General features: G+C 42.5%; 1 long non-coding RNA gene across 1 annotated transcript; it reads left to right on the top strand.

Annotated features, from left to right (window-relative positions):
• Window positions 1-7,729: 7,729 nt before the first annotated feature.
• LOC120935404 lies at window positions 7,730-8,595 on the top strand. The gene is made up of 2 exons (XR_005748461.1): window positions 7,730-7,897; window positions 7,992-8,595. It is a non-coding gene; the product is annotated as an uncharacterized LOC120935404 (long non-coding RNA).
• The last annotated feature ends 16,047 nt before the right edge of the window (window positions 8,596-24,642 follow it).

Here is a 24,642-nt window from a genome sequence, read left to right as displayed (position 1 = left end):
CTCATTTGCATATTTATAATGGGAACGCCGAATGCGTCCAGCGTAACTATGCTCCCACGATACGCCGGCGTAGGCAAGTCATGTCGGACGGCTGAAGCCATGTTTTTGGACGTATATAGCTTTGTGAATCGGCGTAAAGATGCGACGGCGCACATTTGAAATTACGGCGGCGTATCTGGAGATACGCCGGCGTACATCGTTTCTGAATCTGGCCCTGAGTGCTTTTCCCTAACACTGATATCTGTATACTGAGAGCTATTCCTTAGGCCTCGTACACATGACCGAACAGGTCTGCTGAAACTGGTCCGCGGACCAGTTTCCGCGGACATGTTCGGTCGTCTGTACGGCCTATCGGACAATTTTTCGGCCAACCGGACAGGTTTTCCAGCGGACAAATGTTTCTTAGCATTCTAAGAAACATGTCCGATGGCACCATGTCCATCGGACATGTCCGATGGTCTGTACGACTCATCGGACATGTCCGCTGGGCCGAAATCCCCCGCATGCGTCGAAGTGATTCGTCGTGGCCACGTCACCGCGTATCCTGTCCACAGGGAATTTGGTCTGATATGGTGAGTACAGCCATCAGACCAAATGATCCCAGCGGACATGTCCGATGAAAACGGTCCGGCGGACCGTTTTCATCAGACAGTCCGACCGTGTGTACAAGGCCTTACAGTATATACAACACTTTGGCGGAAAGAACCATTGGTGAGAATAATGCTCCTTACATTGGTGATCAGTGGGAAGAAGGTTCCTTACATTGTTGGTCAGTGGGAAAAATGTCCCTTACATTGGTGATCAGTGACAATTATATAAAGTAAATAAAAATTATAAAAAAAATGTAAAGCACACCCATGACCCCCGCTAAAGCTCTCTATATGAAAAGCTTTATGTAGGACAAGCACATGTATGTAAACATGTGTTTATAGATGCAAATGCTGGACGCGAGCCCGCAAGGTAACCTCGAGAGAGCCACCGGGGGACCCCAGAAGTCGAGGATAGTATGGCTCAACTTTATGATGACCCCCAACGCACTGCCACAGTTGAAGCCATCCTGCATACTCTATCTCAGGGGAGAAGGCCAGTGGAGGACTACACTGCGGAATTCCGTAAATGGTCAGCTGACTCCAGGTGGAATGAACCCGCCTTGAAATACCAATACCGACAGGGTCTGTCAGAAGGGTTAAAAGATGTGTTAGCCCCGGATTGAGAACTCAGCCACTTTGGAGGACTTAATTCAAGCCGCAACTAAGCTGGATAGACGCATGCATGAGAGACGCTCTGAGCATTTTCAGGCCCCTCGTCAAGGCTGGGTACCCCCCAGGTCTTCTCCTGTACAGTCACTTTCTCCAGTTCCTCCTATTACCTCTGTCCCTAAAGTCGAACCCATGCAGCTAGGATTGATCCGTGCCCCATTGACTCCAGAGGAAAGACAGCAATGGCGACAGGCCAACCTTTGCTTGTACTGTGGGGGAACAGAACATTTCCTTGGCACCTGCCCTGTGAGACCCAGTAAGTCATGTTCACAGTTTATTATCAACTATCAAACTGTGTTGCCAACTGTCCGTACAATTATGGACAGTTCGTTAAAACAAGGCACCTTTTCCCTGTACGTAAAAGTCTGTAGTAAGGGAAAGGTGCCAGTAAAAATGGTGGCGATCGGCTCGGGGTCAGAACTGTGCATGCGTAATTCCCGGAAAAATCTTATTAATAAGGTTGCATCTACATGAATCAAGCCCAAGGTGTAGAAATTTATTTGAGAAACATGTTAACAGTGAATGTGGTTTTCATCCAAAAAAAAGTCCATTCACTTCAAAAAAGGTTTACATTTAACATTCATTTGTGAAGTACTTTCGAAAGGTATTCATCATGACATCAAGTGTACTGATCTAATAGTGGCTCTGCTGCTAGGAAAGCAGCTCAGATAAACTGGATACTGTTGTCAGATATGCCCATGGTATAGCTGTGCAAGAGAGTCACATTATATTAACCACTTCAGTACCAGGCATGTTCACCCCCTTCCTTCCCAGGTCAATTTTAAGCTTTCAGTGCTGTCAATTTCTGTATGGCAATTGCACGGTCATGCAACACTGTACCCATATGACATTTTTATCATTTTTTTCACACAAATACAGTTTTCTTTTGGTGGTATTTAATTACCACAGTTTTTTTAGTTTTTGCTAAACAAACAAAAAAAAGACCAAGTTATATTTTGTAAAAAAAAAAAAAACATTTTTCTCCTTCACTGATGGGCACTGATGAGTCTGCATTAATGGGAACTGATGATCAGTGCCCTGATTATCCCTGTTCATGTCCCCTGTCACACTTGCTGGTTACTGGCTCTGTGGTTATTGGATGATAAGCACTACCTTTTTAAACATTATTCAGTATATTCATGAGAGGTTTGGCTGGATTGTATCAATGCGGTACATTCTCTAGCAAGAAAGGTTTAACCCCTAATCCAAGCCTGGTCAAATATATCATACTCAGCCTCTGTTAACTTGCACCAATCCATTCCTGCCTCTAGACACCACTCAAAAACGTTCTTCTCTGTTACCTATAGAAACCACAGCTGCAACTCAGTATACTTTATTCCCAACCATATAGCAATACTGTGACTGACTTAACTGAGACTTTTGGAAGGGACTGCAGGGTAGCCCATTGCCTAATGACTATGGGCCCTGACTTTTGGGGGGGCTCTATTCTTTGGTAGTTGTGGGCCTGGGGAACCTTTGGAGTGGTTTTGCTTGGGATTCGGGTTCATGTCTCCCTGAAATACACAGACTCTGGGAACCTTAGACCTGGATACAGATTTGGGGCCTCTGTGACCATATCAGCAATGACTGCTTCAACCCCCTCCTAGACTCAGAGACTCTAAGCAGAAGATTATAATCATCTTTAAACAACCTGATGCTGAGATCTCCTGTTGCTTTGTGTAAAAGGGTGGCTTTGGCCAATTATGGCTTAGGGGGTTTAGTACACGCCCCACACTATAAAAGGCCGCCTGCAGGGCGGCCTTGTGTAGTGTGTTGCGGCAGTAAACGGAGAACAGAGAGAGACAGAGAGAGTGTCATTTTTTGCAGGTAGATAGAGCAGGCAGGCAGGTAGGTAGGCTAGTCAGTTAATGTTACAGTGTGTAGAGGATATATATACAGGGTGGGCCATTTATATGGATACACCTTAATAAAATGGTAATGGTTGAAGATATTAACTTCCTGTTTGTGGCACATTAGTATATGTGAGGGGGAAACTTTTCAAGATGGGTGGTGACCATGGTGGTCATTTTGAAGTCGGACATTTTGAACCCAACTTTTGTTTTTACAATAGGAAGAGGGTAATGTGACACATCAAACTTATTAGGAATTTCACAAGAAAAACAATGGTGTGCTTGGTTTTAACATAACTTTATTCTTTCATGAGTTATTTACAAGTTTCTCTTTGTTTACAGCCATTGACATGTCGCCGAGGTTAACACGTGCGGAGCGGATAGAAATTGTGTTGATGTCTGGTGAACACAGTAACCGGGTCATTGCAGCAGATTTCAATGCAAGACCGCCTACGAGACCACCCATCACCCATGCTACAGTTAGCAAACTGCTTGATAAGTTTCGTCAAACTGGTTCAGTGTTGGATTTGCCAAAATGTGGATGTATGAAATCTGTCACTAATGAAGAAACATCAGTGGCTGTCCTAGCTTCATTCAACAAGAACCCACAGCGTAGCACTCACCGCAAGTCACTGGAGAGCACATTGGACACATTTTATAAGTAGTCAGAAACTTGTAAATAACTCATGAAAGAATAAAGTTACGTTAAAACCAAGCACACCATTGTTTTTCTTGTGAAATTCCGAATAAGTTTGATGTGTCACATGATGTGTCTTCCTATTGAAAAAACAAAAGTTGGATTCAAAATGGCCGACTTTAAAATGACCGCCATGGTCACCACCCATCTTGAAAAGTTTCCCCCCTCACATATACTAATGTGCCACAAACAGGAAGTTAATATTACCAACTATTCCCATTTTATTAAGGTGTATCCATATAAATGGCCCACCCTGTACATCCCAGGTGTTGTACATATATTTATACACTGTGGGCTGGATTCAGAAAGATCAATGTATCTTTCTGCTGGCGTAACGTATGTCAGATACGTTACGTCGCCGTAACTTTGGGCGCCAGTTCCGTATGCAGAAAGAACTTGCGCCCTTAGTTACAGCGGCGTAACGTATGTGTGGCGGCGTAAGCCCGCCTAATTCAAATGGGGATGTTGGGGGCGTGTTTTATTTAAATGTCACTTGACCCCGCGTATTTTACGTTTTTTGTGAACGGCGCATGTGCCGTTCGTGAAAAAATCCCAGTGCGCATGCTCGAAATTCCGCTGCAAAACGTCATTGCTTTCGACGTGAACGTAAATTACGCCTAGCCCTATTCGCGAACGACTTACGCAAACAACGTAAAATGTTCAAAACTCGACGCGGGAACGACGCCCATACTTAACATAGGATACGCCTTATATAGCAGGGGTAACTATACGCCGAAAAAAGCCTAACGTAAACGACGTAAAAAAATGCGCTGGCCGGACGTACGTTTATGAATCGGCGTAACTACCTAATTTGCATATTCCTCACAGAAATATACGGAAGCGCCACCTAGCGGCCAGCGTAAATATGCAGCCTAAGGCCTCGTACACACGACCGAACATGTCCGCTGAAACTGGTCCGTCGGACCAGTTCCCGCGGACATGTTTGGTCGTGTGTAGGGCCAACCGGACAATTTTCCGGCCGACCGGACAGGTTTCCAGCGGACAACTGTTTCTTAGCATGCTAAGAAACATGTCGGCTGGAACCATGTCCGCGGACCGTTTTTATCGGACAGGTCCGCTCGTCTGTACGTGGCCTAAGATACGACGGTGTAAGACACTTACACCAGTCGGATCTTAGGGAAATCTATGCGTAACTGATTCTCTGAATCAGGCGCATAGATACAACGGCCCGCACTCAGAGATACGACGGCGTATCAGGAGATACGCCGTCGTATCTCCTATCTGAATCCGGGCCTGTATAGTTTAGCTAGATCAGTTCTTCCTAATTTACTGGCAGGCAGGTGATTGTGCTATTTAAAGACGTTATCATAGGCATACTATAGACACCCAGCAGGTACAATATTTAAAGGAATTTTTAATTTAAAAAAAAAAAAATTATTTAACCACTTCCCGACCGCCACATGTATATGTACGTCCACAGAATGGCACGTACAGGCAAATGGGCGTACATGTACGTCCTACATGCGGCGGTTTATAGCTGCTCCGTCGCGATTGCTCCCCGGAGCTGAAGAACGGGGAGAGCCGTATGTAAACACGGCTTCCCCGTGCTTCACTGTGGCGGCGTATCGATCGAGTGATCCCTTATATAAGGGAGACTCGATCGATGACGTCAGTCCTACAGCCACACCCCCCTACAGTTGTAAACACACACTATGTGAACCCTAACTCCTACAGTGCCCCCTGTGGTTAACTCCCAAACTGCAACTGTCATTTTCACAATAAACAATGCAATTTAAATGCATTTTTTGCTGTGAAAATGACAATGGTCCCAAAAAAGTGTCAAAATTGTCTGAAGTGTCCGCCATAATGTCGCAGTCATGAAAAAAAATCGCTGATCACCGCCATTAGTAGTAAAAAAAAAAAAAATTATAAAAATGCAATAAAACTATCCCCTATTTTGTAAACGCTATAAATTTTGCGCAAACCAAACGATAAACGCTTATTGCGATTTTTTTTTACCAAAAATAGGTAGAAGAATACATATCGGCCTAAACTGAGGAAAAAAAATGTTTTATATATGTTTTTGGGGGATATTTATTCTAACAAAAAGTAAAAAATATTGCATTTTTTTCTAAATTGTCGCTTTATTTTTGTTTATAGCGCAAAAAATAAAAACCGCAGAGGTGATCAAATACCACCAAAAGAAAGCTCTATTTGTGGGGGGAAAAGGACGCCAATTGTATTTGGGAGCCACGTCGCACGACCGCGCAATTGTCTGTTAAAGCGACGCAGTGCCGAATCGCAAAACCTGGCCTGGGTATTTAGCTGCCTAAAGGTCCGGGGCTTAAGTGGTTAAGCATCATTAAAATCACTGCTCCTGTGCAGGACAGTGATTTTAATGATGCTTAAATAAAAAATAAAAAAATGAAAAATTCCTTTAAATATTGTACCTGCTGGGTGTCTATAGTATGCCTGTGAAAACGTCTTTGAAAACCCAGGTCTTGCCCCAGGGAACATGTATCAATGGAAAAAAAGTTTTAAAAACGGTAGTTTTTTCAGGAGTCCTGAAAAAAACTACCTTTTTTAAAACTTTTTTCCAGTGCGCATGCTTGAAATTACGCCGCAAATCGTCTATGCTTTCAACGTGAACGTAAATGACGCCCAGCCCTATTCGCAAACGACGTAAAAATTTCAAAATTCGGCGCGGGAACGACGTCCATACTTAACATTGGTACGCCGCATGTACGCCTCATATAGCAGGGGTAACTTTACGCCAGGAAAAGCCTAACGTAAACGGCGTATCTGTACTGCGTCGGCCGGGCGTACGTTCGTGAATTTGCGTATCTAGCTGATTTACATATTTCTAGGTGTAAATCAGCGTACACGCCCCTAGCGGCCAGCGTAAATATGCAGTTAAGATACGACGGCGTAAGAGACTTACGCCGGTCGGATCTAATACAAATCTATGCGTAACTGATTCTATGAATCAGGCGCATAGATACGACGGCTCGGATTTAGAGATACGCCGGCGTAACTCGTACGTGAATCCGGGCCTTAGAAGGGAAATCGAAGAAAAAGGTTAGTGAACCAATAATGCCCTAGCTTAAATGAACCTATTTAGAAAATAAAAAACAAACCTTTACAACCCCTTTAAGGCACATCAAAGTCCACAATGTACTTGTATCAGCCTGGTCAGCGGGTGCAGTGCAGGCTCGCACCGTAGCCATGTCACGTATGGTGTTAGGGGTATGGCCTGACACTTCTGCTCGGGGACTTAAGTTGGGGGGTTGACCTGGAGAACGCTCCTCTCTCCATTTCATTTGGTTTGTCCTCCCAGATTTGAGAGGTCCTACACAGCGGTAAACTTGGCACCGATACCTATTATGTTTATCGTACTTTGCTCATATAACCTACGTTGGATACATTTGCATTTCTAAAAACTTTGATAAACCAGCAAGATATCCTTGCTAACACACTCTCCACTCTCTCCCTCTTTTCCTCACTCCCCCTTTTCCTCTCCCTCTTTACATGTGCCCCTGCCGGTGCTCTTGTTCTACCTCAGCTCACAACAGTGATACAACAATGATATCTATACTACTACTACCATTGCACTCTTATACCATTATGATGATTAATAATAGATCCATCTACATATTTCAATATTGGCATGGGCATTATGTTGTATATGATTAACAAGGCACGCCAGAGACATATCTTCTTTCTCTCCTCTCCTTTCTTTTCTTCCCTTCCCCTTCATCCCTATTGTTTTTTTTTTACATCTCCACCCTACCTATCCATTCTCTTCATCTCTTCTTTTTTTTTTCTGCTTGCATCCATGTCCATATTCTCATTGACTCCACTATACAACAGCAATACTCTACCTATACTTGCAGGTCATTATTTTATTTTTATTTTTATTTAGATACATATATATCTTTATTACAGTTGTCATGACACATATGGCCAATGGGGCAATTCAGAACACACACTCTGTCACTTTTCGTTTCGCCATGGTCACCCTCCACTGGGTCCTCGACTGGTTGCTGTGGGTCACGCCACTTCAGCTCCAGGGTGGAGCATTCCCCGTTCTCGCCATTTGGGATCAGTCCTTTGGATTAACCAACCATAATGTAAGTATGGAGTGCCGTACAGAGGTCACATGCTTTTTTTCTAACCCCATACATCATTGAATGTTATATCTTACTGATATTTACTATTTTTTAGATATTTTGTACATGCATCAACTCCTGAGGAAGTGAGCAGAGCTCGCGAAATGTGTCAAGTACAAAAGATGTATATGTAGATCACGTATCTTCAAAGACTGTATTGCACAGATTTATGATTATAAACTATATGCTTCATTATGTCTTTATGCTCATTTATGATCATGTTCTTGGAATTGTAATACATTGTAATCAATTTATTCTGAGCCTATCATCTACTAGGAGCCCCAGGTCCTTTTCCATCCTAGATTCCCCCACAGGATCTCCCCTTGCATTCATATTTTTGCTACTCAAATGCATTATTTGAAAATTTTCCACATTAAACCTAATTTTCCATGTAGTTGCCCACCCCATTAATTTGTTCAGATCTTTTTTAAAGGTTTCCACATCCTGCAGAGGAGTTATTGCTTGCTTAACTTAGTATCGTCCGCAAATATGGAGATTGAGCTGTTTATCCCCTCCTCCAAAAGGCACTTAGAGTCCACTGTGAGCACAAGTTAAATTGCCGAATTTGAGAGAGATTTTGCTATGTGGCCCAGTGATATTTACTTACTTCATGTCCTTGAATGCATGTGCAATACAATAAAGTGTTACAGAACCCACAACAGTAATATCAGTCTGTATATGCAGTAAGTGTGCTTGTTATAATCACTGTGGAACCTAAGGGTTAATCCTCCACATTGTGTAAAAAGGATGTTTGATTCTGTCTTCTCTAATCTTCCTCTTCATCCACAGTCCGCAAATCATCTCCTGATAGAACAGATCCTTGGGGACAAGATGCACATGCTCAGTTTTTTTGCGTATTGCTAGAGTTTGTTTTTTCTTTTTTCTTGGGAGAGTGCATGTAATCAGCACAGGGCCAATCAGCACTGTCCAGACAGAAGGTCAGGGGTCATGCAGTCTCATAGGACAATCAGAGGAGAATGAAAACTCCTCCTGTAAAATGTAACCAGTGCTCTGCTGGACACTGATAGAAGTCACGAGACTGCTCTAACTGCTGATGAGAAAAGGTATTAAGCAGTTTACAGGTGATACTTGAAAAATGTGAATATCGTGCAAAAGTTCATTTATTTCACTAATGCAACTTAAAAGGTGAAACTAATATATGAGATAGACTCATTACATGCAAAGCAAGATAGTTCAAGTCGTGATTTGTCATGATTGTGATGATTATGGCTTACAGCTCATGAAAAACCCAAATCCACAATCTCAGAAAATTAGAATATTACATGCATTACATCAATAAAACAAGGATTGTACATAGAACAATATCAGACCTCTGAAAAGTATAAGCATGCATATGTACTCAGTACTTGGTTTGGGCCCCTTTTGCAGCAATTACTGCCTCAATGCGGCATGGCATGGAAGCTATCAGCCTGTGGCACTGCTGAGGTGTTATGGAAGACCAGGATGCTTCAATAGCGGCCTTCAGCTTTTCTGCATTGTTGGGTCTCATGTATCTCATCTTTCTCTTGGCAATGCCCCAAAGATTCTCTATGGGGTTCAGGTCAGGTGTGTATGCTGGCCAATCAAGCACAGTAATCCCACGGTCATTGAACCAGGTTTGGTGCTTTGGTAGTGTGGGCAGGTGCCAAGTCCTGCTGCAAAATGAAATCAGCATCCCCCATAGAGCTCGTCTGCGGAAGGAAGCATGAAGTGCTCCAAAATCTTCTGGTAGACGGCTGCGTTGACCCTGGATTTAAAGCGGGGGTTCACCCTAAAAAAAAATTCTAACAATACATGGAGCCCGACAGTATGCTGTTGTTGTTTTTTTTCATACATACCATTATACGGCTATTTTCACCCCCAGCTTTCCCTTGGGAGTGGGCGTTCCTAATCACAGGCTGTGATTGACGTGCTTCCGACCGGCGCATACTGCGCGTCACGAGTTGCCGAAAGAATCCGAACATTGGTGCGCATGCACCGTATAGAGCCGCACCGATGTTCTTTCGGCAACTTGTGACGCGCAATATGCGCCGGTCGGAAACACGTCAATCACAGCCTGTGATTAGGAATGCCCACTCCCGCGGGGAATAGTGATGGACAGGAGAGAAACTGCTGCAGTACTCAGGTAAGGATCGCGATTAAAAAAAACAAAACAACGGATTAGTTATTGTCTTTTGCCTGTAGGTTTACTTGAGCCAAAGTCAAAATTGAGGGTGAACTTTCCGCTTTAATGAAGCACAGTGGATCAACACCAGCAGATGACATGGCTCCCCAAATCAACACAGACTGTGGAAACTTCACACTGGACAAGACTTCCACAACCGAGATATCTATCTGTTCAGGCGCCAGTCCTTTAAACGATAATGGTGGTCTGCGCGGCGGATTCGCCACAAGATCACAGTTATCGGCGGCGGGAGAGGGCCCCCCCTCTCGCCGCTTACCGGAGCCGTCGGGAGCGGCGGAAGTGATCGGGTCCTTCCTCCCGCCTGGCTGGGATACGAGTGAGGGCAAGATGGCCCCCACCCATCTCCATAGAATAGCAGGGCGGAAGCGACGTCAAAACATCACTTCCGCCCATGCTTCTTAAAGGCACATTTTCCTGTTGTAATTTTTTTCAAAAGACAATTTTTTTTTATTATTGCATTTTAGTCTAAATATGAGATCTGAGGTCTTTTTGACCCCAGATCTCATATTTAAGAGGACCTGTCATGCTTTTTTCTATTACAAGGGATGTTTACATTCCTTGTAATAGGAATAAAAGTGACCCATTTTTTTTAAAAAAACAGTGTAAAAATTTATAAAATAAATAAAACAAAACATTTTTTTTTTAAACAGCTCCGTCCCGACAAGCTTGCAAACGCATACGTGAGTAACCCCCGCATATGAAAACGGTGTTCAAACCACACAAGTGAGGTATTGCCGCGATCGTTAGAGCGAGAGCAATAATTCTAGCCCTAGACCTCCTCTGTAACTCAAAAGATGCAACCTATAGAACTTTTTAAATGTTGCCTATGGAGATTTTTAAGGTTAAAAGTTTGACGCCATTCCACGAGCGGGCGCAATTTTGAAATGTGACATGTTGGGTATCATTTTACTCAGCGTAACATTGTCTTTCACAATATAAAAAATTGGGCTAACTTTACTATTGCCTTATTTTTTTATTCAAAAAAGTGTTTTTTCCCAAAAAAGTGCGCTTGTAAGACCGCTGCGCAAATATGGTGTGACAAAAAGTATTGTAATAACCGTCATTTTATTCTCTAGGGTGTTAGAAAAAAATATATATAATGTTTGGGGGTTCTAAGTAATTTTCTAGCAAAAAAAAATGTTTTAATTTTGTAAACACTGAGTCTGAAAAACAGGCAAGGTCCTTAAGTGGTTAAATAAATCACAGTTACATAAACAATTAAGTTAAAAAAGCTCAGAAAAAAAATTCTGGCATCCTCAGAACCCTAAAGCTAAATCATTCACAATAGTAAAGCATGGTCCGATCTCTCTAAAAGGAAAAATATTCCATGTTCCCCACGGCAGTCAGAAAACTGTATAGATCAACATAGTATGATTTTATTTCTTCTTATATTTTTTACTTTTAGAATCCTGTCCTAGATAGTACAGTCTCATCAGCAGGAAAGAACACAATGCAAACCAAAAACATGCCATTATTTACATATCTATCAGTATTCATCAATTCACAGAATATGCAGGCATGAGTAGTCCGTAAGCATTATTTTGTCACTTTGCTTTACTGCATCTTTGTTCTGCCAAGCAGAAAGTTAAAATTAATAACATGTAACACCGTGAAATATTTTTGTCTGACACATAATAACTTTGTTGTTGATGCAGCGTTGGGTGAGCAAGTGCGGCTGTTTCATTCATATATTTTTATTGAGAAAGGGTCTATTTGTTTTGACAAATCGATCAACCTCTGGGCACGTTTTGCATCACAGAACTGATTTTACATCTCATCAGTTATATTTACCTAGATGAGAAAAATAGCAGAGATATCTGAATTTCTATATTAGTGGACTGAGCCATATGAAGTTGCATGAGATGAGCTGAGGAAATACATTAAATACAGGCCTTTTTTTTACACATTCCCTTTACAGCCATCATTCATTTTCCTACTAGGGATGATCAAATAAGATTGGATTATTTTTGCAGGGCAATCCTGGAACAAATCCTGAAGTATAAAAAATGGAAACCTAGAGCCAAATCTTGAAAATCAGTTCAGGTGATTTTCATGGCCAATATGCATTTTTTTTTAAAGTGCACAAGGAGATCTGGTATAGGGGACATGGACCACTGCAAAACCTTATGTGGTGTATTACAATATTCTCAAAGACACCATATTCTGCCATCACATATTTTGCATGCACTAAATGCACTAAATATTACTGGATACTAATATTTAAAGGAAAGGTTGAATATCCAATTGCCTCTTGGGGGATCAGGAAGGAATGTTCCCTCCACTGAGGAGCAAATTGGATCATGCTTTATTGGGGGGGGGGGGGAGGCTGGCTTCCTCTGGATCAATGGTATGGGGTTTAGTACTGTATATGTAGGTTTTTGATTTGTGTGTGTTTTTGTTTTGTTTTGTTTCTCAATAGAATTGTGTCTTTTTGAAACCAAATTAACTATGTAACTATGCATCTGTAATTAATTTTTTTTGTCTGTTACATATTGTTTGGCTAACAGCAACTGTACAACTTGACACAAAAGCTTTTTTAGATAGTTTTAGCTGAGGCAATGATTTTTTGTCCAGCGGTAGTGGGCCTGAAATGAATGGTGGAAGCGGGCACCACAACAGATCTAAAAGCTATAGAAAAGTTTACTGTTTAAAAAATGTAGCTCAAGATCTCAAATTCCTACAAATTAGCCAGCGGCCCAACAGTTTATTAGTATAGTTTGTGGGCTTCTCTTTTCACAGTCCCAAATAAAAACGTCAAAACCACAGCCCTAAATTCCCTGAACCGTATCCCATCCATGTATCCCCAATCATTTCCAAAAAAAAAGAGATATGCAGCATGGGTCTTTATTAACATATCTGCTGCATACAGCACTGTTGTGGTCTGCAGTATTTGCCTGTAGCATATCAGCCATGGTAAAAGCAACAACCAATTGTATACCTTATACACTATATTGTCAAAAGTATTGGTACACCTGGCTCACAATCTGCACTCAGTTCCTTCCAAATGTGTTTTTATCAGGTTGATGTGCAGTCCAGTTGTGTTCTTCCACCCCAAATTCGCTCATCCATGTCTTTATGGACCTTGCTTTGTACATTGGTCAAAATAATTGGGTGGAGGTGGGATTATGATGTAGGGTTGTTTTTCAGGGGTTGGCTTGGCCACCAGTTAAGGGAACTCTTGAAAGAGAAGTATGTTTTTTTTGTTTTCTTTTGCCTATTCATACTTACCTAGGTGGATGCAGCATCAGAATGATGCTGCATCTGTCCCCCGCCGCCTTTTCACAGGACCCAGATAGTTTTACAGCACATTACTTCAAATCCTTATCCACACTCCTGTTACCTCACCTTCTAAAAGCTTTCAACTTTATAAACGACACCCAAGAGATCCCAGAAGACTTTTTGAGAGCCCATGTTACAGTACTACCCAAACCAAATAATACTGCTCCAGTTATAGACCATTCTCATTACTTAATATCGACTTGAAATTATTTGCAAACATTTTAGCAAACCGCTTAAGACCACTGTTACACCAATTAATCGACCCAGAACAAGTAGGCTTCATGCCAGGCAGAGAGGCTAGGGACAATGTGACAAAAGCCCTAAATATTATCCACAAAACACAACGGATGATGTAGAATCATGCAATAATACATATATTATATATCTATATTGTAACCTATACTATATAACTATTGCATCTGTATTAATGTGTATGAGTCCCTTGTTTGCTAATATATATGACCAGAGTGTATTAGGCTTAAGGCTATAATGCTATTTGTAAAGACTGACACAATTGCTAGTTAAACACATTGGGCCAGATTCAGAAACGAGTTACGGTGGCGTATCTCCAGATACGCCGCCGTAATTTAAAATGTGTGCCGGCGCATCTTTACGCCGATTCACAAAGAGAGATACGCCTGAAAACATGGCTTCAGCCGTCAGACGTAACTTGCCTACGCCGGCGTATCGTGGGCGCATAGTTACGCTGGACGCATTCGGCGTTCCCATTAAAAATATGCAAATGAGTAACATACGCCGGTTCACGAACGTACTTGCGCCCGGCGTATCATATAGTGGGACTTTCTACTCGCTACCTGTAAACACATTGGACTGAAACCACATATGGTGTAATGGATAGCAACCTTATATCACAACCCCTCTGCTAAAATAAAGATCAATGGTGCTCTATCAGATACGGTAATAATCTGAAATGCAACACGACAAGGTTGTCCCCTTTCCCCCATGCTGTTCATTCTCACACTAGAGCCATTAATCCGTACAATGAACAACTTGCCATCCATATATGGCTTTCAGGTAGGAGGCAGAACTTACAAATCTGAAGCATATGCAGCTGATCTTCTGTTTTTCATAACCCAGCCACATATTACTATGCCAAACTTATGTGACACATTCACATACTATAGTTATATTTATAACTAATTTCTATCAAGTTGACACCAAAACTTGATTTACTTTACGCAACAAATTTTAAGCCCCTACTACAAGCCATAAATACTGATTTTGGACATGCCATGCAGGCAAAAAGGATCGAATGGCTTTAGAAATCAATTTGGGACCAATCCCAGTGACGCATTCTGCGTGGATATCATGGGAATCATGCCCCAGTCAGTTGAAACAACATCCTCTTGTTGGGGCGACGCTCAAAAATCTATAAGAAATCACCCAAATCTCTGACTACATCCCCAGGACCTTTGACACTGTTAACCTTTAATCCTGACTTCCCACCAGGAATGAACATGCCCTTACAGTCCTATACTGATAGGAATATGCCTTTTTTGGCCACATACTGTTTAAGTGGCAACAGGCTGAAATCAATTTTGGAAATTCAAACTCAGAGGGGACAACCCTGTATGACAAATTGGTAATATCGTCAGATACATAGTTATGTCTTAAGCTCTAAAAGATATAAACACCTCACGAAACTCTTAACGCCATTTGAAACTGTGTGTCTTCAAGCAGCTAAACCGAAAAAAAAACATCTCATTAACCTATGCCTGGTTACAGACAGAGGCGTCCCTAGGGGGGGCCAGAGGGGGCCCTGACCCCCCCAACATCATGCTGTGCCCCACCATGTGCCCCCCCAACAAAAATTTTTTTTTTTTTTTCTTTTTTTTTGCAATTTTTGTATTTTGCTCCCCGAGAGGGAGAGCGTCCCCAGTCCCTGTGCTCGCCGACACTGCATAATGCGAGCGCTCACACAACCAGATATTCTAGCCTGGGCCGTGTTTAAGTGTGTGCACTGCAGACTGCAGTATACTGTAATCACTGAACTACATTATGTCCATCCCTTCTCTCCCCCCCCCCATCTGTCTCCCTCCCCCTCTCCTGTTCCTGTTCTTTCAAAACATTCACAATTTACTTTCACTTTCAGTCAGGCAGATAATATACGGTGCAAATTTCTTTCCTGCATCCACAGATTGCAGGAAAGAAAGTAGCATGATTCCCCCATCAACAGACAGTGGTGACAGGGTAATATCCCTCCTGCCCAGCAATTATATTCTCCCGACAAACAGTGATTATCACTAGTGACTATACAGCAACCACTAGTGATAATTATAAGAGAATCTGCTCATTAATGGTTCAAATCTCAGCCAGTTTCTGCTGAACCAGCTGAGATTTAAACTGTCTATGGCTGGTCTTAGCTCATAGGCAGCCCATACATTGATTAGCACTGTGGAGTGTCGGCTTCCTGGCGTGATCGGGCATGTGGGATTTCAAACACACCCGAGCCCATCTCTATTGATTGTAGACAGTTGAGCTCCCTGCAGGTTGCTTAGCAGCAGTGGACCCTTCTCTGACATGCTGATCAGGATGCAATCCAGGTGATGCTCCCAGTCAAATCCTAGTCATAAATATCAGTGATTTTTAGGGCTGTTACTGATCAAAATGTTTCTGTTCGAGTAATCGTTTTTTTTTTTTTTATCGATTAATCGACTAATTTCGATTAATAACGCACCTACAGATCCAACTACTTTTAGCTGATCTCCTTGCAGGCTGATTCCCAGTGCAGCTACCAACCACTAGAAAAAAAATGGATAGCAGGATACAAAAAACACACAAAGGCAGCGCTTGATGGGAATAGCATTAAAACTTTTACAGTCATCAAGTAGGTAACCAAATAAATATTGCACTGGAGATAAAATCGATGTAGCTACATAAACTGTAAAAATGGTGCGAGTAATACCAAACGGTACCAAAAGCAGTCATAAAAACATGTAGCTGTGTACAACGATACCACTGCTGAATCCAGATGAGGAGAGGTTAACATCAGTCCGTCGGCATGTAGATGTCCCATGAAGGGAACTATCACAACTCCCAGTGGATGGTTGTAGAATCCCAGGTTGATAGAGGGAAGTGTAACAGCCCTTGCGTGTGGCAGATAGTAAGGTCCCGCTGGCATGCAGATATGAAGGCACAGCAAAGGAGCCCTTCAGATGGACACGGCAAGCCCCGCCGGTGTCCGTGACGTCACCGGATCTCCAACGGAACTCCCTGAAGGCCCAGAAGCCGGCGGAGAGGTGAGTACCAATCAAAATAATTTTAATCGATCAAAAAGATTTTGATCAATCAAAAAAATTCAAGATTAATCGATTAATTAACCACTTAAAGACCTCAGGTGTTTTTCAGATTTGGTGTTTGCAAGACTAAAACATTTTTTTCTGCTAGAAAATTACTTAAAACCCCCAAACATTATATATTTTTTTTTTCTAACACCCTAGAGAATAAAATGGCGGTCATTGCAATACTTTTTGTCACACCGTATTTGCGCAGCAGTCTTACAAGCGCACTTTTTTTGGAAAAAATTCACTTTTTTTAATTAAAAAATAAGACAACAATAAATTTGGCCCAATTTTTTTATATATTGTGAAAGATAATGTTACGCCGAGTAAAATGATACCCAACATGTCACGCTTTAAAATTGCGCCCGCTCGTGGCATGGCGTCAAACTTTTACCCTTAAAAATCTAGATAGGCGACGTTTAAAAAATTCTATAAGTTGCATTTTTTGAGCTACAGAGTAGCTCTAGGGCTATAATTATTGCTCTCGCTCTAACGATCGCGGCGATACCTCACTTGTGTGATTTGAACACCGTTTTCATATGCGGGCGCTACTCACGTATGCGTTCGCTTCTGCGCGCGAGCTCGTCAGGACGGGGCGCTTTAAAAAAAATTTTTTTTTGTTTTCTTATTTAATTTTATTGATTTTATTATTTTTTACACTAAAATATAAAAAAAAAAAAATGATCACTTTTATTCCTATTACAAGGAATGTAAACATCCCTTGTAATAGAAAAAAGCATGACAGGTCCTCTTAAATATGAGATCTGGGGTCAAAAAGACCTCAGATCTCATATTTAGGCTTAAATGCAAAAAAAAAAAAAAAAAAGGAAAATTTGTCATTTAAAAAAATGACAGAAAAAAAATTGTCTCTTTAAGAGGCTGGGCGGGACTGACGTTTTGACGTCACTTCCGCCCAGCAGAGCTATGAGGACGGGTGGGGGCCATCTTGCCCTCACTCAAGTCCTCACTCTCCTGGCGGCAGCATCGGATCTCCTCCGCCGCTACCGACGGCTCCGGTAAGCGGCGGAGGGCGCGGAAAAGCGGCGGGAGGGGGGGGGCCCCTCTCCCGCCACCGATAACGGCGATCTCGCGGCGAATCCGCCGCGGAGACCGCCGTTATCGTTTACACGGCCGCCAGCTGAAAACATGGATATCTCAGTTGTGGCAGCAGCTGCTGCCGTTCCTGAGATATCCATGTTTAAAAAGAGGACGTATATATACAGTGGGGGGTCCGTAAGTGGTTAAAAGTTCATTTGCACAGCCCTAGTGATTTTATTGATCAAAGCCCACACTTTACAGGCATAGAGCCCACATGGCTGCTGATCATACGGTTGATTATATTTATGTGGTTGTACTCTTGATGCTAATAAATACTGTGTTTATTAGATCTGACTGGGAGCATCACCTGGATCACATGCCGATCAGCATGTCAACAGAGAAGGTTATACAGCATTACTGCTGCTAGGTGACCAGCTGGGGGCTCGGCTCTCTATAACCAATAGTGCCAGCCTTCCCCTGCATGCACCCATAATGTCACCAGCACTAGGTCCTAATAGACTGCCACCGCTGCCAAGGAGACAGACGCCAGACCAGCGCTGTAAATATCAGGGACAGGACAGCTGGGGATCCCCACTGTGGCAGAACACCAGGGCCCGGTGGCAAGACATCCTTTGCAACCCTGATAGTTCTCCCACTGCTTTGGACCCTTATATTTTCTTGGTGTGCTGGTGACATATATCTCTTGGGGCCCCAGTATAGTAGGAAGGGAGCTCACTGCAGAACATGTGAAAGGGCCCATAGTGGGATCGTAGTAAAGGGCCCCAGGATATATATATATATATATATATATATATATATATATATATAATTGCATTTTATAGTTGGCCCCCCTACTTTTGTCCCTGTCCCCCCATGTGCCCCCCCTAAATATGAAAGCTGGAGACGCCACTGGTTACAGACCTCTAGATCACAAGAACAGAATAAACATAAGTAGTTTTGGGAATCTGCATTAAACACAGCTTTTAATGAGAATCAATGGCTACATGCCTACCGTGTATATTTGCTCATAAATGTGCAATCAGCACACACCTACAAGAAAATTCCTTTAAACTCTTGACCTATCAAAATACACAGATGGATGCCCAGTTTCAGATCTTTGTTGGCGCTGTTATCAGACGAGAGGTACATTATAACATATATGGTGGGACTTAAGCTTTGATTCAACCATTCTGGCAAAAAGTTTGCGAGACTATAAAGCTCATTAAGGAAACGTCCATCCAACTGACCAAAGCATGCTGTCTTTTGGGATATTTCTAATTGCTCAATGAAAAAATATAAAAGATTTTGACCAGATTCCTACTTACTGCCACAAAAGCAGTGATTCCTAGACACTGGAAAACCACATCTACTCCCACAATCAAAGAATAGCTTCAAGAGGTACAACACCTTTACAACATGGAAGAAATCAGGGCAACAGCCCATGAGACAACTGAACAATTCGCCCTTTCTTTAGATGCAGTATCATTGTACTGTTGTCTACTTATTAATATAAGGTACTCCCTTTTTTTTTTTTTTTTGGGATAATTTTTAGGTAATCTATATATATATATATATATATATATATATATATATATATATATATATATATATATATATATATATACATACGTTTTTTATAATGGTTGATGTCGATGAATGTTTTAATTTGCTGGCAAACAACATTTCCCTCCTGGCTTCTAATATCAGTGTTCAGTTTATAAGAAAATTACACAAATTTGTAAGGCCCCATTAAATACTTAGTATACCCCTAGAAGTATGTTACTGTATGCTTCCCGCAGTTAACAAGGGGGCCCCCAGATACCCCCCTATGTGAAGGAATATGGGGTAAAAAAAAATTACCTTATATGTCAATACTATCCCCATTATGAACTTGAGTGTCCCCATTTTCCTATGCTATTGGGGCACCTGAGCCGAGCTGCAGTTCCCTGTATCCATTCAGACACAGAGCTGCCATTCGGCCCCACCCCCTTTCTCTCCTGATAGGCTAACTGACTTTGATTGACAGTTGCTGCTATGTCTCATCCAAGCAGGAAGCAGAGTCACGGATGACTGAAGAACTCGTGGACATTGCTGGACTTGTCTTCTCTTTGTCTCCAGCCACCCACTCTATATGATCTTATAAAGGGCCTATGAGTTCAAAGGTTTTACTCTAAGGCCCCTTTCACACTAACACGTTTTTCAGGCAGTATAGTGCTAAAAATAGCGCCTAAATACCTCCTGAAAAAATCCTACCCTGCAGTCTTCAGTGTGGAAGCCCGAAGGCTTTCACACTGAAGCGGTGTGTGCAGAGGCGCATTGCGGGAGGTATTAACCCTTTTTCGGCCTTTTTAAAACCACACTAGCGGTCGAATATCGCGGTAAAAACAACATTATAACGGCGCTAAAAATAGTAAGTAAATAATTAAGTAATAATTAAGTAAGTAAATAATTGATAGGTAACCCACTAAACATAAGGTAATACAATACAAAAAAAAACTCTGGCATTGTGCTGGTCAAAGCCCAATAGCCTGCTATCTAATGATAATGCAAAGTTAGCTATCCTCAACTAGAGGGACATCATACAATGACAAAAGGTGCATTGAGTTTGCTTCCTATTCTAACAAGAAACATGTAACACAGATATGTAAAGGACATAAGGACTCATCACACCGGCAGCAACTGTTCCATAACCAGTTGAGGGGGGCTCAGTTTTAGCACACTAATATTCAGTCACACTCTGATTTCATCATTTATGAACTGTAAATGAAGATGCTAAGGGCCTGCCCTTGCCCTGGAGCATTAGAGGGAAGAGGAGAGCGCTGGTTGCAAGAAGAACAGGGGTATAAGGTAAGCGAATGTGTTTTTTATTGGAATCCTAGGCAAAAATGGCATTTAACCTTTGCAGTGCATGGGAAGCCCCACTGCTTGGATAGTTTTTTCACTAGAGTTCATCTTTGCAATGGTATGCTAAGGTATTCACATTCTGGATAAAAGTACATTTTTCATATAATATTCTAGGCAGAACAAATATGTATAGTAAAGTAAATTAGACTGAAATTAGTAATAGACATTCTAGCTTGATAGTGTCATTTATGCTACCACTGATAAATGAGTTACAGTAGTGAAATGATTATACCATCTACTGCAAGAAAAGGTAATAGAATACTTTTACCTTCCATTTTGTAAAAATCTAATTGAGATTCTGGTGTAATGTGACTGAATACTTGCGAGCACAGATTTAAATTAGATTGGACTTGAGCTGTACCTGTACACTCACTATGGACCATGATAATGTTTTCATTTGAACTATGGGCTTATTGATTTGGCAATACTGCATCATACCAAAGTAATACATATACTGTATACATTTTTAGGAGACAGACAGTGGGGGTTTTGCCTGTTTTGTCATGCAATTTCTTTTTATATTGCTGCATATTTTAAAGACAAAAAGGTTAACAAAATCAAAAATAAGGTGTTTCTAGTTGCAACACTCCACAACACATGGTAATACACTACCATGCATTGCGGTGAGCTGCACTGCAAAAAATGTTGCGTGTTTTATTTTTTGCACATTATTGCGTGAGTATCAATGTAATGCACCATTACACCAAGGTGAGAATGGTCACTGAATCTTGGGTGCAAACATTGTGAGATCATTTATAAAATGTTATTCTTTGATTTGTCCTAGCAAAACGAATTGTATGTTTCTGCACATGGCATTTGTAAATGAAATAAAGGCCAGTTTCAACCTGGGGTATTTATTTGCCATGCTTAAAGGGATTGTAAAGGTTAATTTTTTTATTTTCTAAATAGGTTCCTTTAAGCTAGTGCATTGTTGGTTCACTTAAGCCGCATACACACGATCGGTTGGTCCGTTGAAAACAGACTGGTGGACGGTTTTCATCGGACAAACCGATCGTGTGTGGGCCCCATCAATTTTATTTCCATTGGTTTAAAAAAGTAGAACATGTTTTAAATTTTTCCTATCGATAAAAAAACAATAGAAAAATCCGATCGTCTGTATGGAACTCGGTCAAAAATCCATGCATGCTCAGAATCAAGTCGACGCATGCTTGGAAGCATTGAACTTTATTTTTTTCAGCTCGTCGTAGTGTTGTACGTCACCGCGTTTTGGCACGATCAGATTTTTGACTGGTGGTGTGTAGGCAAGACTGATGAAAGTCAGCTTCATCGGATATCCGTCAAAAAAATCTATTGGATTAGATTCCATCGATTTCCCTTCTAAATGTTTTTTTTTCTTTGTCTGAACTTCTCACTTCCTGTCTCTCCTCAGTAAGCTTGCCCCCATCTTCCGAGCCCTTCTGGCTGGGGGTTCGTTAGCGTGCTCGCCCCCTCCCTTGGGACTACATCCTTGCGGGGAGACACTGTAAATACTATTTAGAAAAAAAAAAAAAAACCTTTACAACCCCTTTAAACCCCAAAAAAATAAGAAACACAAAAAAGTTAAAATTTCAATTATAAAAAAAAAAAAGTAAAAACAATTAGTAAAATAAATAATAGATACGTGAGTAAGCTTTTGTGTGGTACCAAGAGATTATATACAAGCATTTTGTACAGATCAATGGTAAGCCTTTGCACTTAAAAAAAATATATAACTTTTTGTAATACATTTGTGCTAAATATTTTGAATGAAACCTGACGTGATTGTAGCCGTAGTAGTGCAATTGCGACAGAGAAAATTGAGTACTGTCTGTGATACTTTTTTTATTTGCACTAACATACAATTTTTTTAGGACAAGCTTTCGGGGTATGTCCCCTTCTTCAAGGTCCAAGCAGTGCTGAGGATGAATTTGCACAGACATACCATCAAGGAACATAAAGAAGACAGTTTATGCACACCTATGGGCATGGCCGGCCCTACCATGGGACCCGATGGTACCTCGGTCCCAGGCGGCACTTTCAGGGGGCGGCAAATTGCCACCTGTCAGCCAGCCAGCCCGCTCCGCATGTGCCTGGGTTTCCACCCGCCGGAAACCCGGGCACACGTTCCTGTCCTGTGGCAGTTGAATGATCCCTGGCTAGAGGGGTGCACAATCATCCCATGCCTGCTATGTATACACTACTGCCTGTAAACATTGGTGCGCTCTGTGTTTGAGCCTAACTCAGCTCAGCTATTGGCAGCTGTGGGTGTCCTGTGATTGGATGAGCAGGTCATGTGCAGGACGGACGGCTGACACGAGGCTCTGTGATTCGCCTGGAGGAGCTGGACACATGTTGGATGCAGGCTGGACCGTGGCTGTGGGTAATCGCGCCTTCCCCTGCATGCTCCTAACTCTGGCTGTGTATCACTATCTCCTGAGGTCCGTCTCTCACCGTCTCTGTCCGCCCCCCCCTTCTCAATGTCAGCCACCCCCCCTTCTCAATGTATGTCAGCCCCCCTCCTCAATGTATGTCAGCCACCCCCCCTCAATGTACGTTAGCCACCCCCCTCAATGTATGTCAACCCCCCTCCTCAATGTATGTCAGCCCCCCTCCTCAATGTCAGCCGCCCCCCCTCAATGTATGTCAGCCCCCTCCTCAATGTATGTCAGCCGCCGCCCCCCTCCTCTATGTCAGCCGCCCAGCCTCGTCAATGTCAACCGCCCCTCTCCTCAATGTTGACTGCCCCCCTCCTCAATGTCAACCACCCCCTCTCCTCTATGTCAGCCGCATCCCCTCCTCTATGTCAGCCACCCCCCTCCTCTATGTCAGCCGCATCCCCTCCTCTATGTCAGCCGCCCCCCCTCCTCTATGCCATCCCCCTCCTCTATGTCAGCCCCCCTCCTCTATGTCAGCCGCACCCCCTCCTCTATGTCAGCCGCACCCCCTCCTCTATGTCAACCAAACCCCCTCCTCTCTGTCAGCAGACTTCCCCCCTCCTCTCTGTCATCTCTCTGCTGCCTGCCTTCACTCTGGGAAAATGGCAAACCGCTACATGTGGCAGGTGAAGTGCCAAGTGACAATCTGCAACGTGTGACAGGTGGCGTCGTGGGCAAGTGACAATCCGCAATGTGTGGCGTCGTGGGCAAGTGACAATCCGCAATGTGTGGCAGGTGGCGTCGTGGCAAGTGACAATCTGCAATGTGGCAAGTGACAATCCGCAATGTGGCAGGTGAAGTGGCAAGTGACAATCCGCAATGTGTGGCAGGTGACGTTGTGGCAAGTGGCAATCCGCTACGTGTGGCAGGTGAAGTGGCAAGTTAATCCACAATGTGTGACGTTGTGGCAAGTGACAATCCGAAATGTGTGGCAGGTGATGTTGTGACAAAGGCCAAAACGCAATGTGTGACGTTGTGGCAAGTGACAATCCGCAACGTGTGGCAAGTGACAATCCGCAGTGTGTGGCGTGGCAAGTGACAAGCTGCAACATGTGGCAAGTGACAATCTGCAACATGTGGCAAGTGACAATCTGCAACATGTGGCAAGTGACAATCTGCAACACGTGGCAATTGACAATCTGCAACACGTGGCAAGTGACACGACTGCAAGTCTAAGCGAAGCCTTTTTAGTAAGGGGACATAGTTGTGTGTATATAAGTTGTCCAGGCTGCTAGTGAGTTGAATGCCTAGATACCATATTGAGGAGGGTGCCGAAGTAAAGGGTAAAGTCCCTTTCAAGGCGGTGGTCATAGCAGGTGGAATCGTGATCGGTAAGATCTCCAATTTGGTGTAGTTTATCTTGAGAAACCTGGCTATAAACCTCCAGCTCCTTCATCAGGTTCGGCAGTGAGACTATAGGGTCCACAATATGAAATAGGACATCATTAAGGCAGTTGGCGAGAATTTTGGCAAACAGCTTTATGCCGCGTACACACGATCATTTTTCGGCTTGTAAAAAACTACGTTTTTCAGCCTCTAGAAAAAACGAATTTTTTTCCAACTTCATCATTAAAACAACGTTGT

Source organism: Rana temporaria, chromosome 4 (assembly GCF_905171775.1).
Source record: "Rana temporaria chromosome 4, aRanTem1.1, whole genome shotgun sequence".
NCBI classification, from domain to species: Eukaryota; Metazoa; Chordata; class Amphibia; order Anura; family Ranidae; genus Rana; species Rana temporaria.
This window is presented reverse-complemented; position numbering and strand designations above follow the sequence as displayed.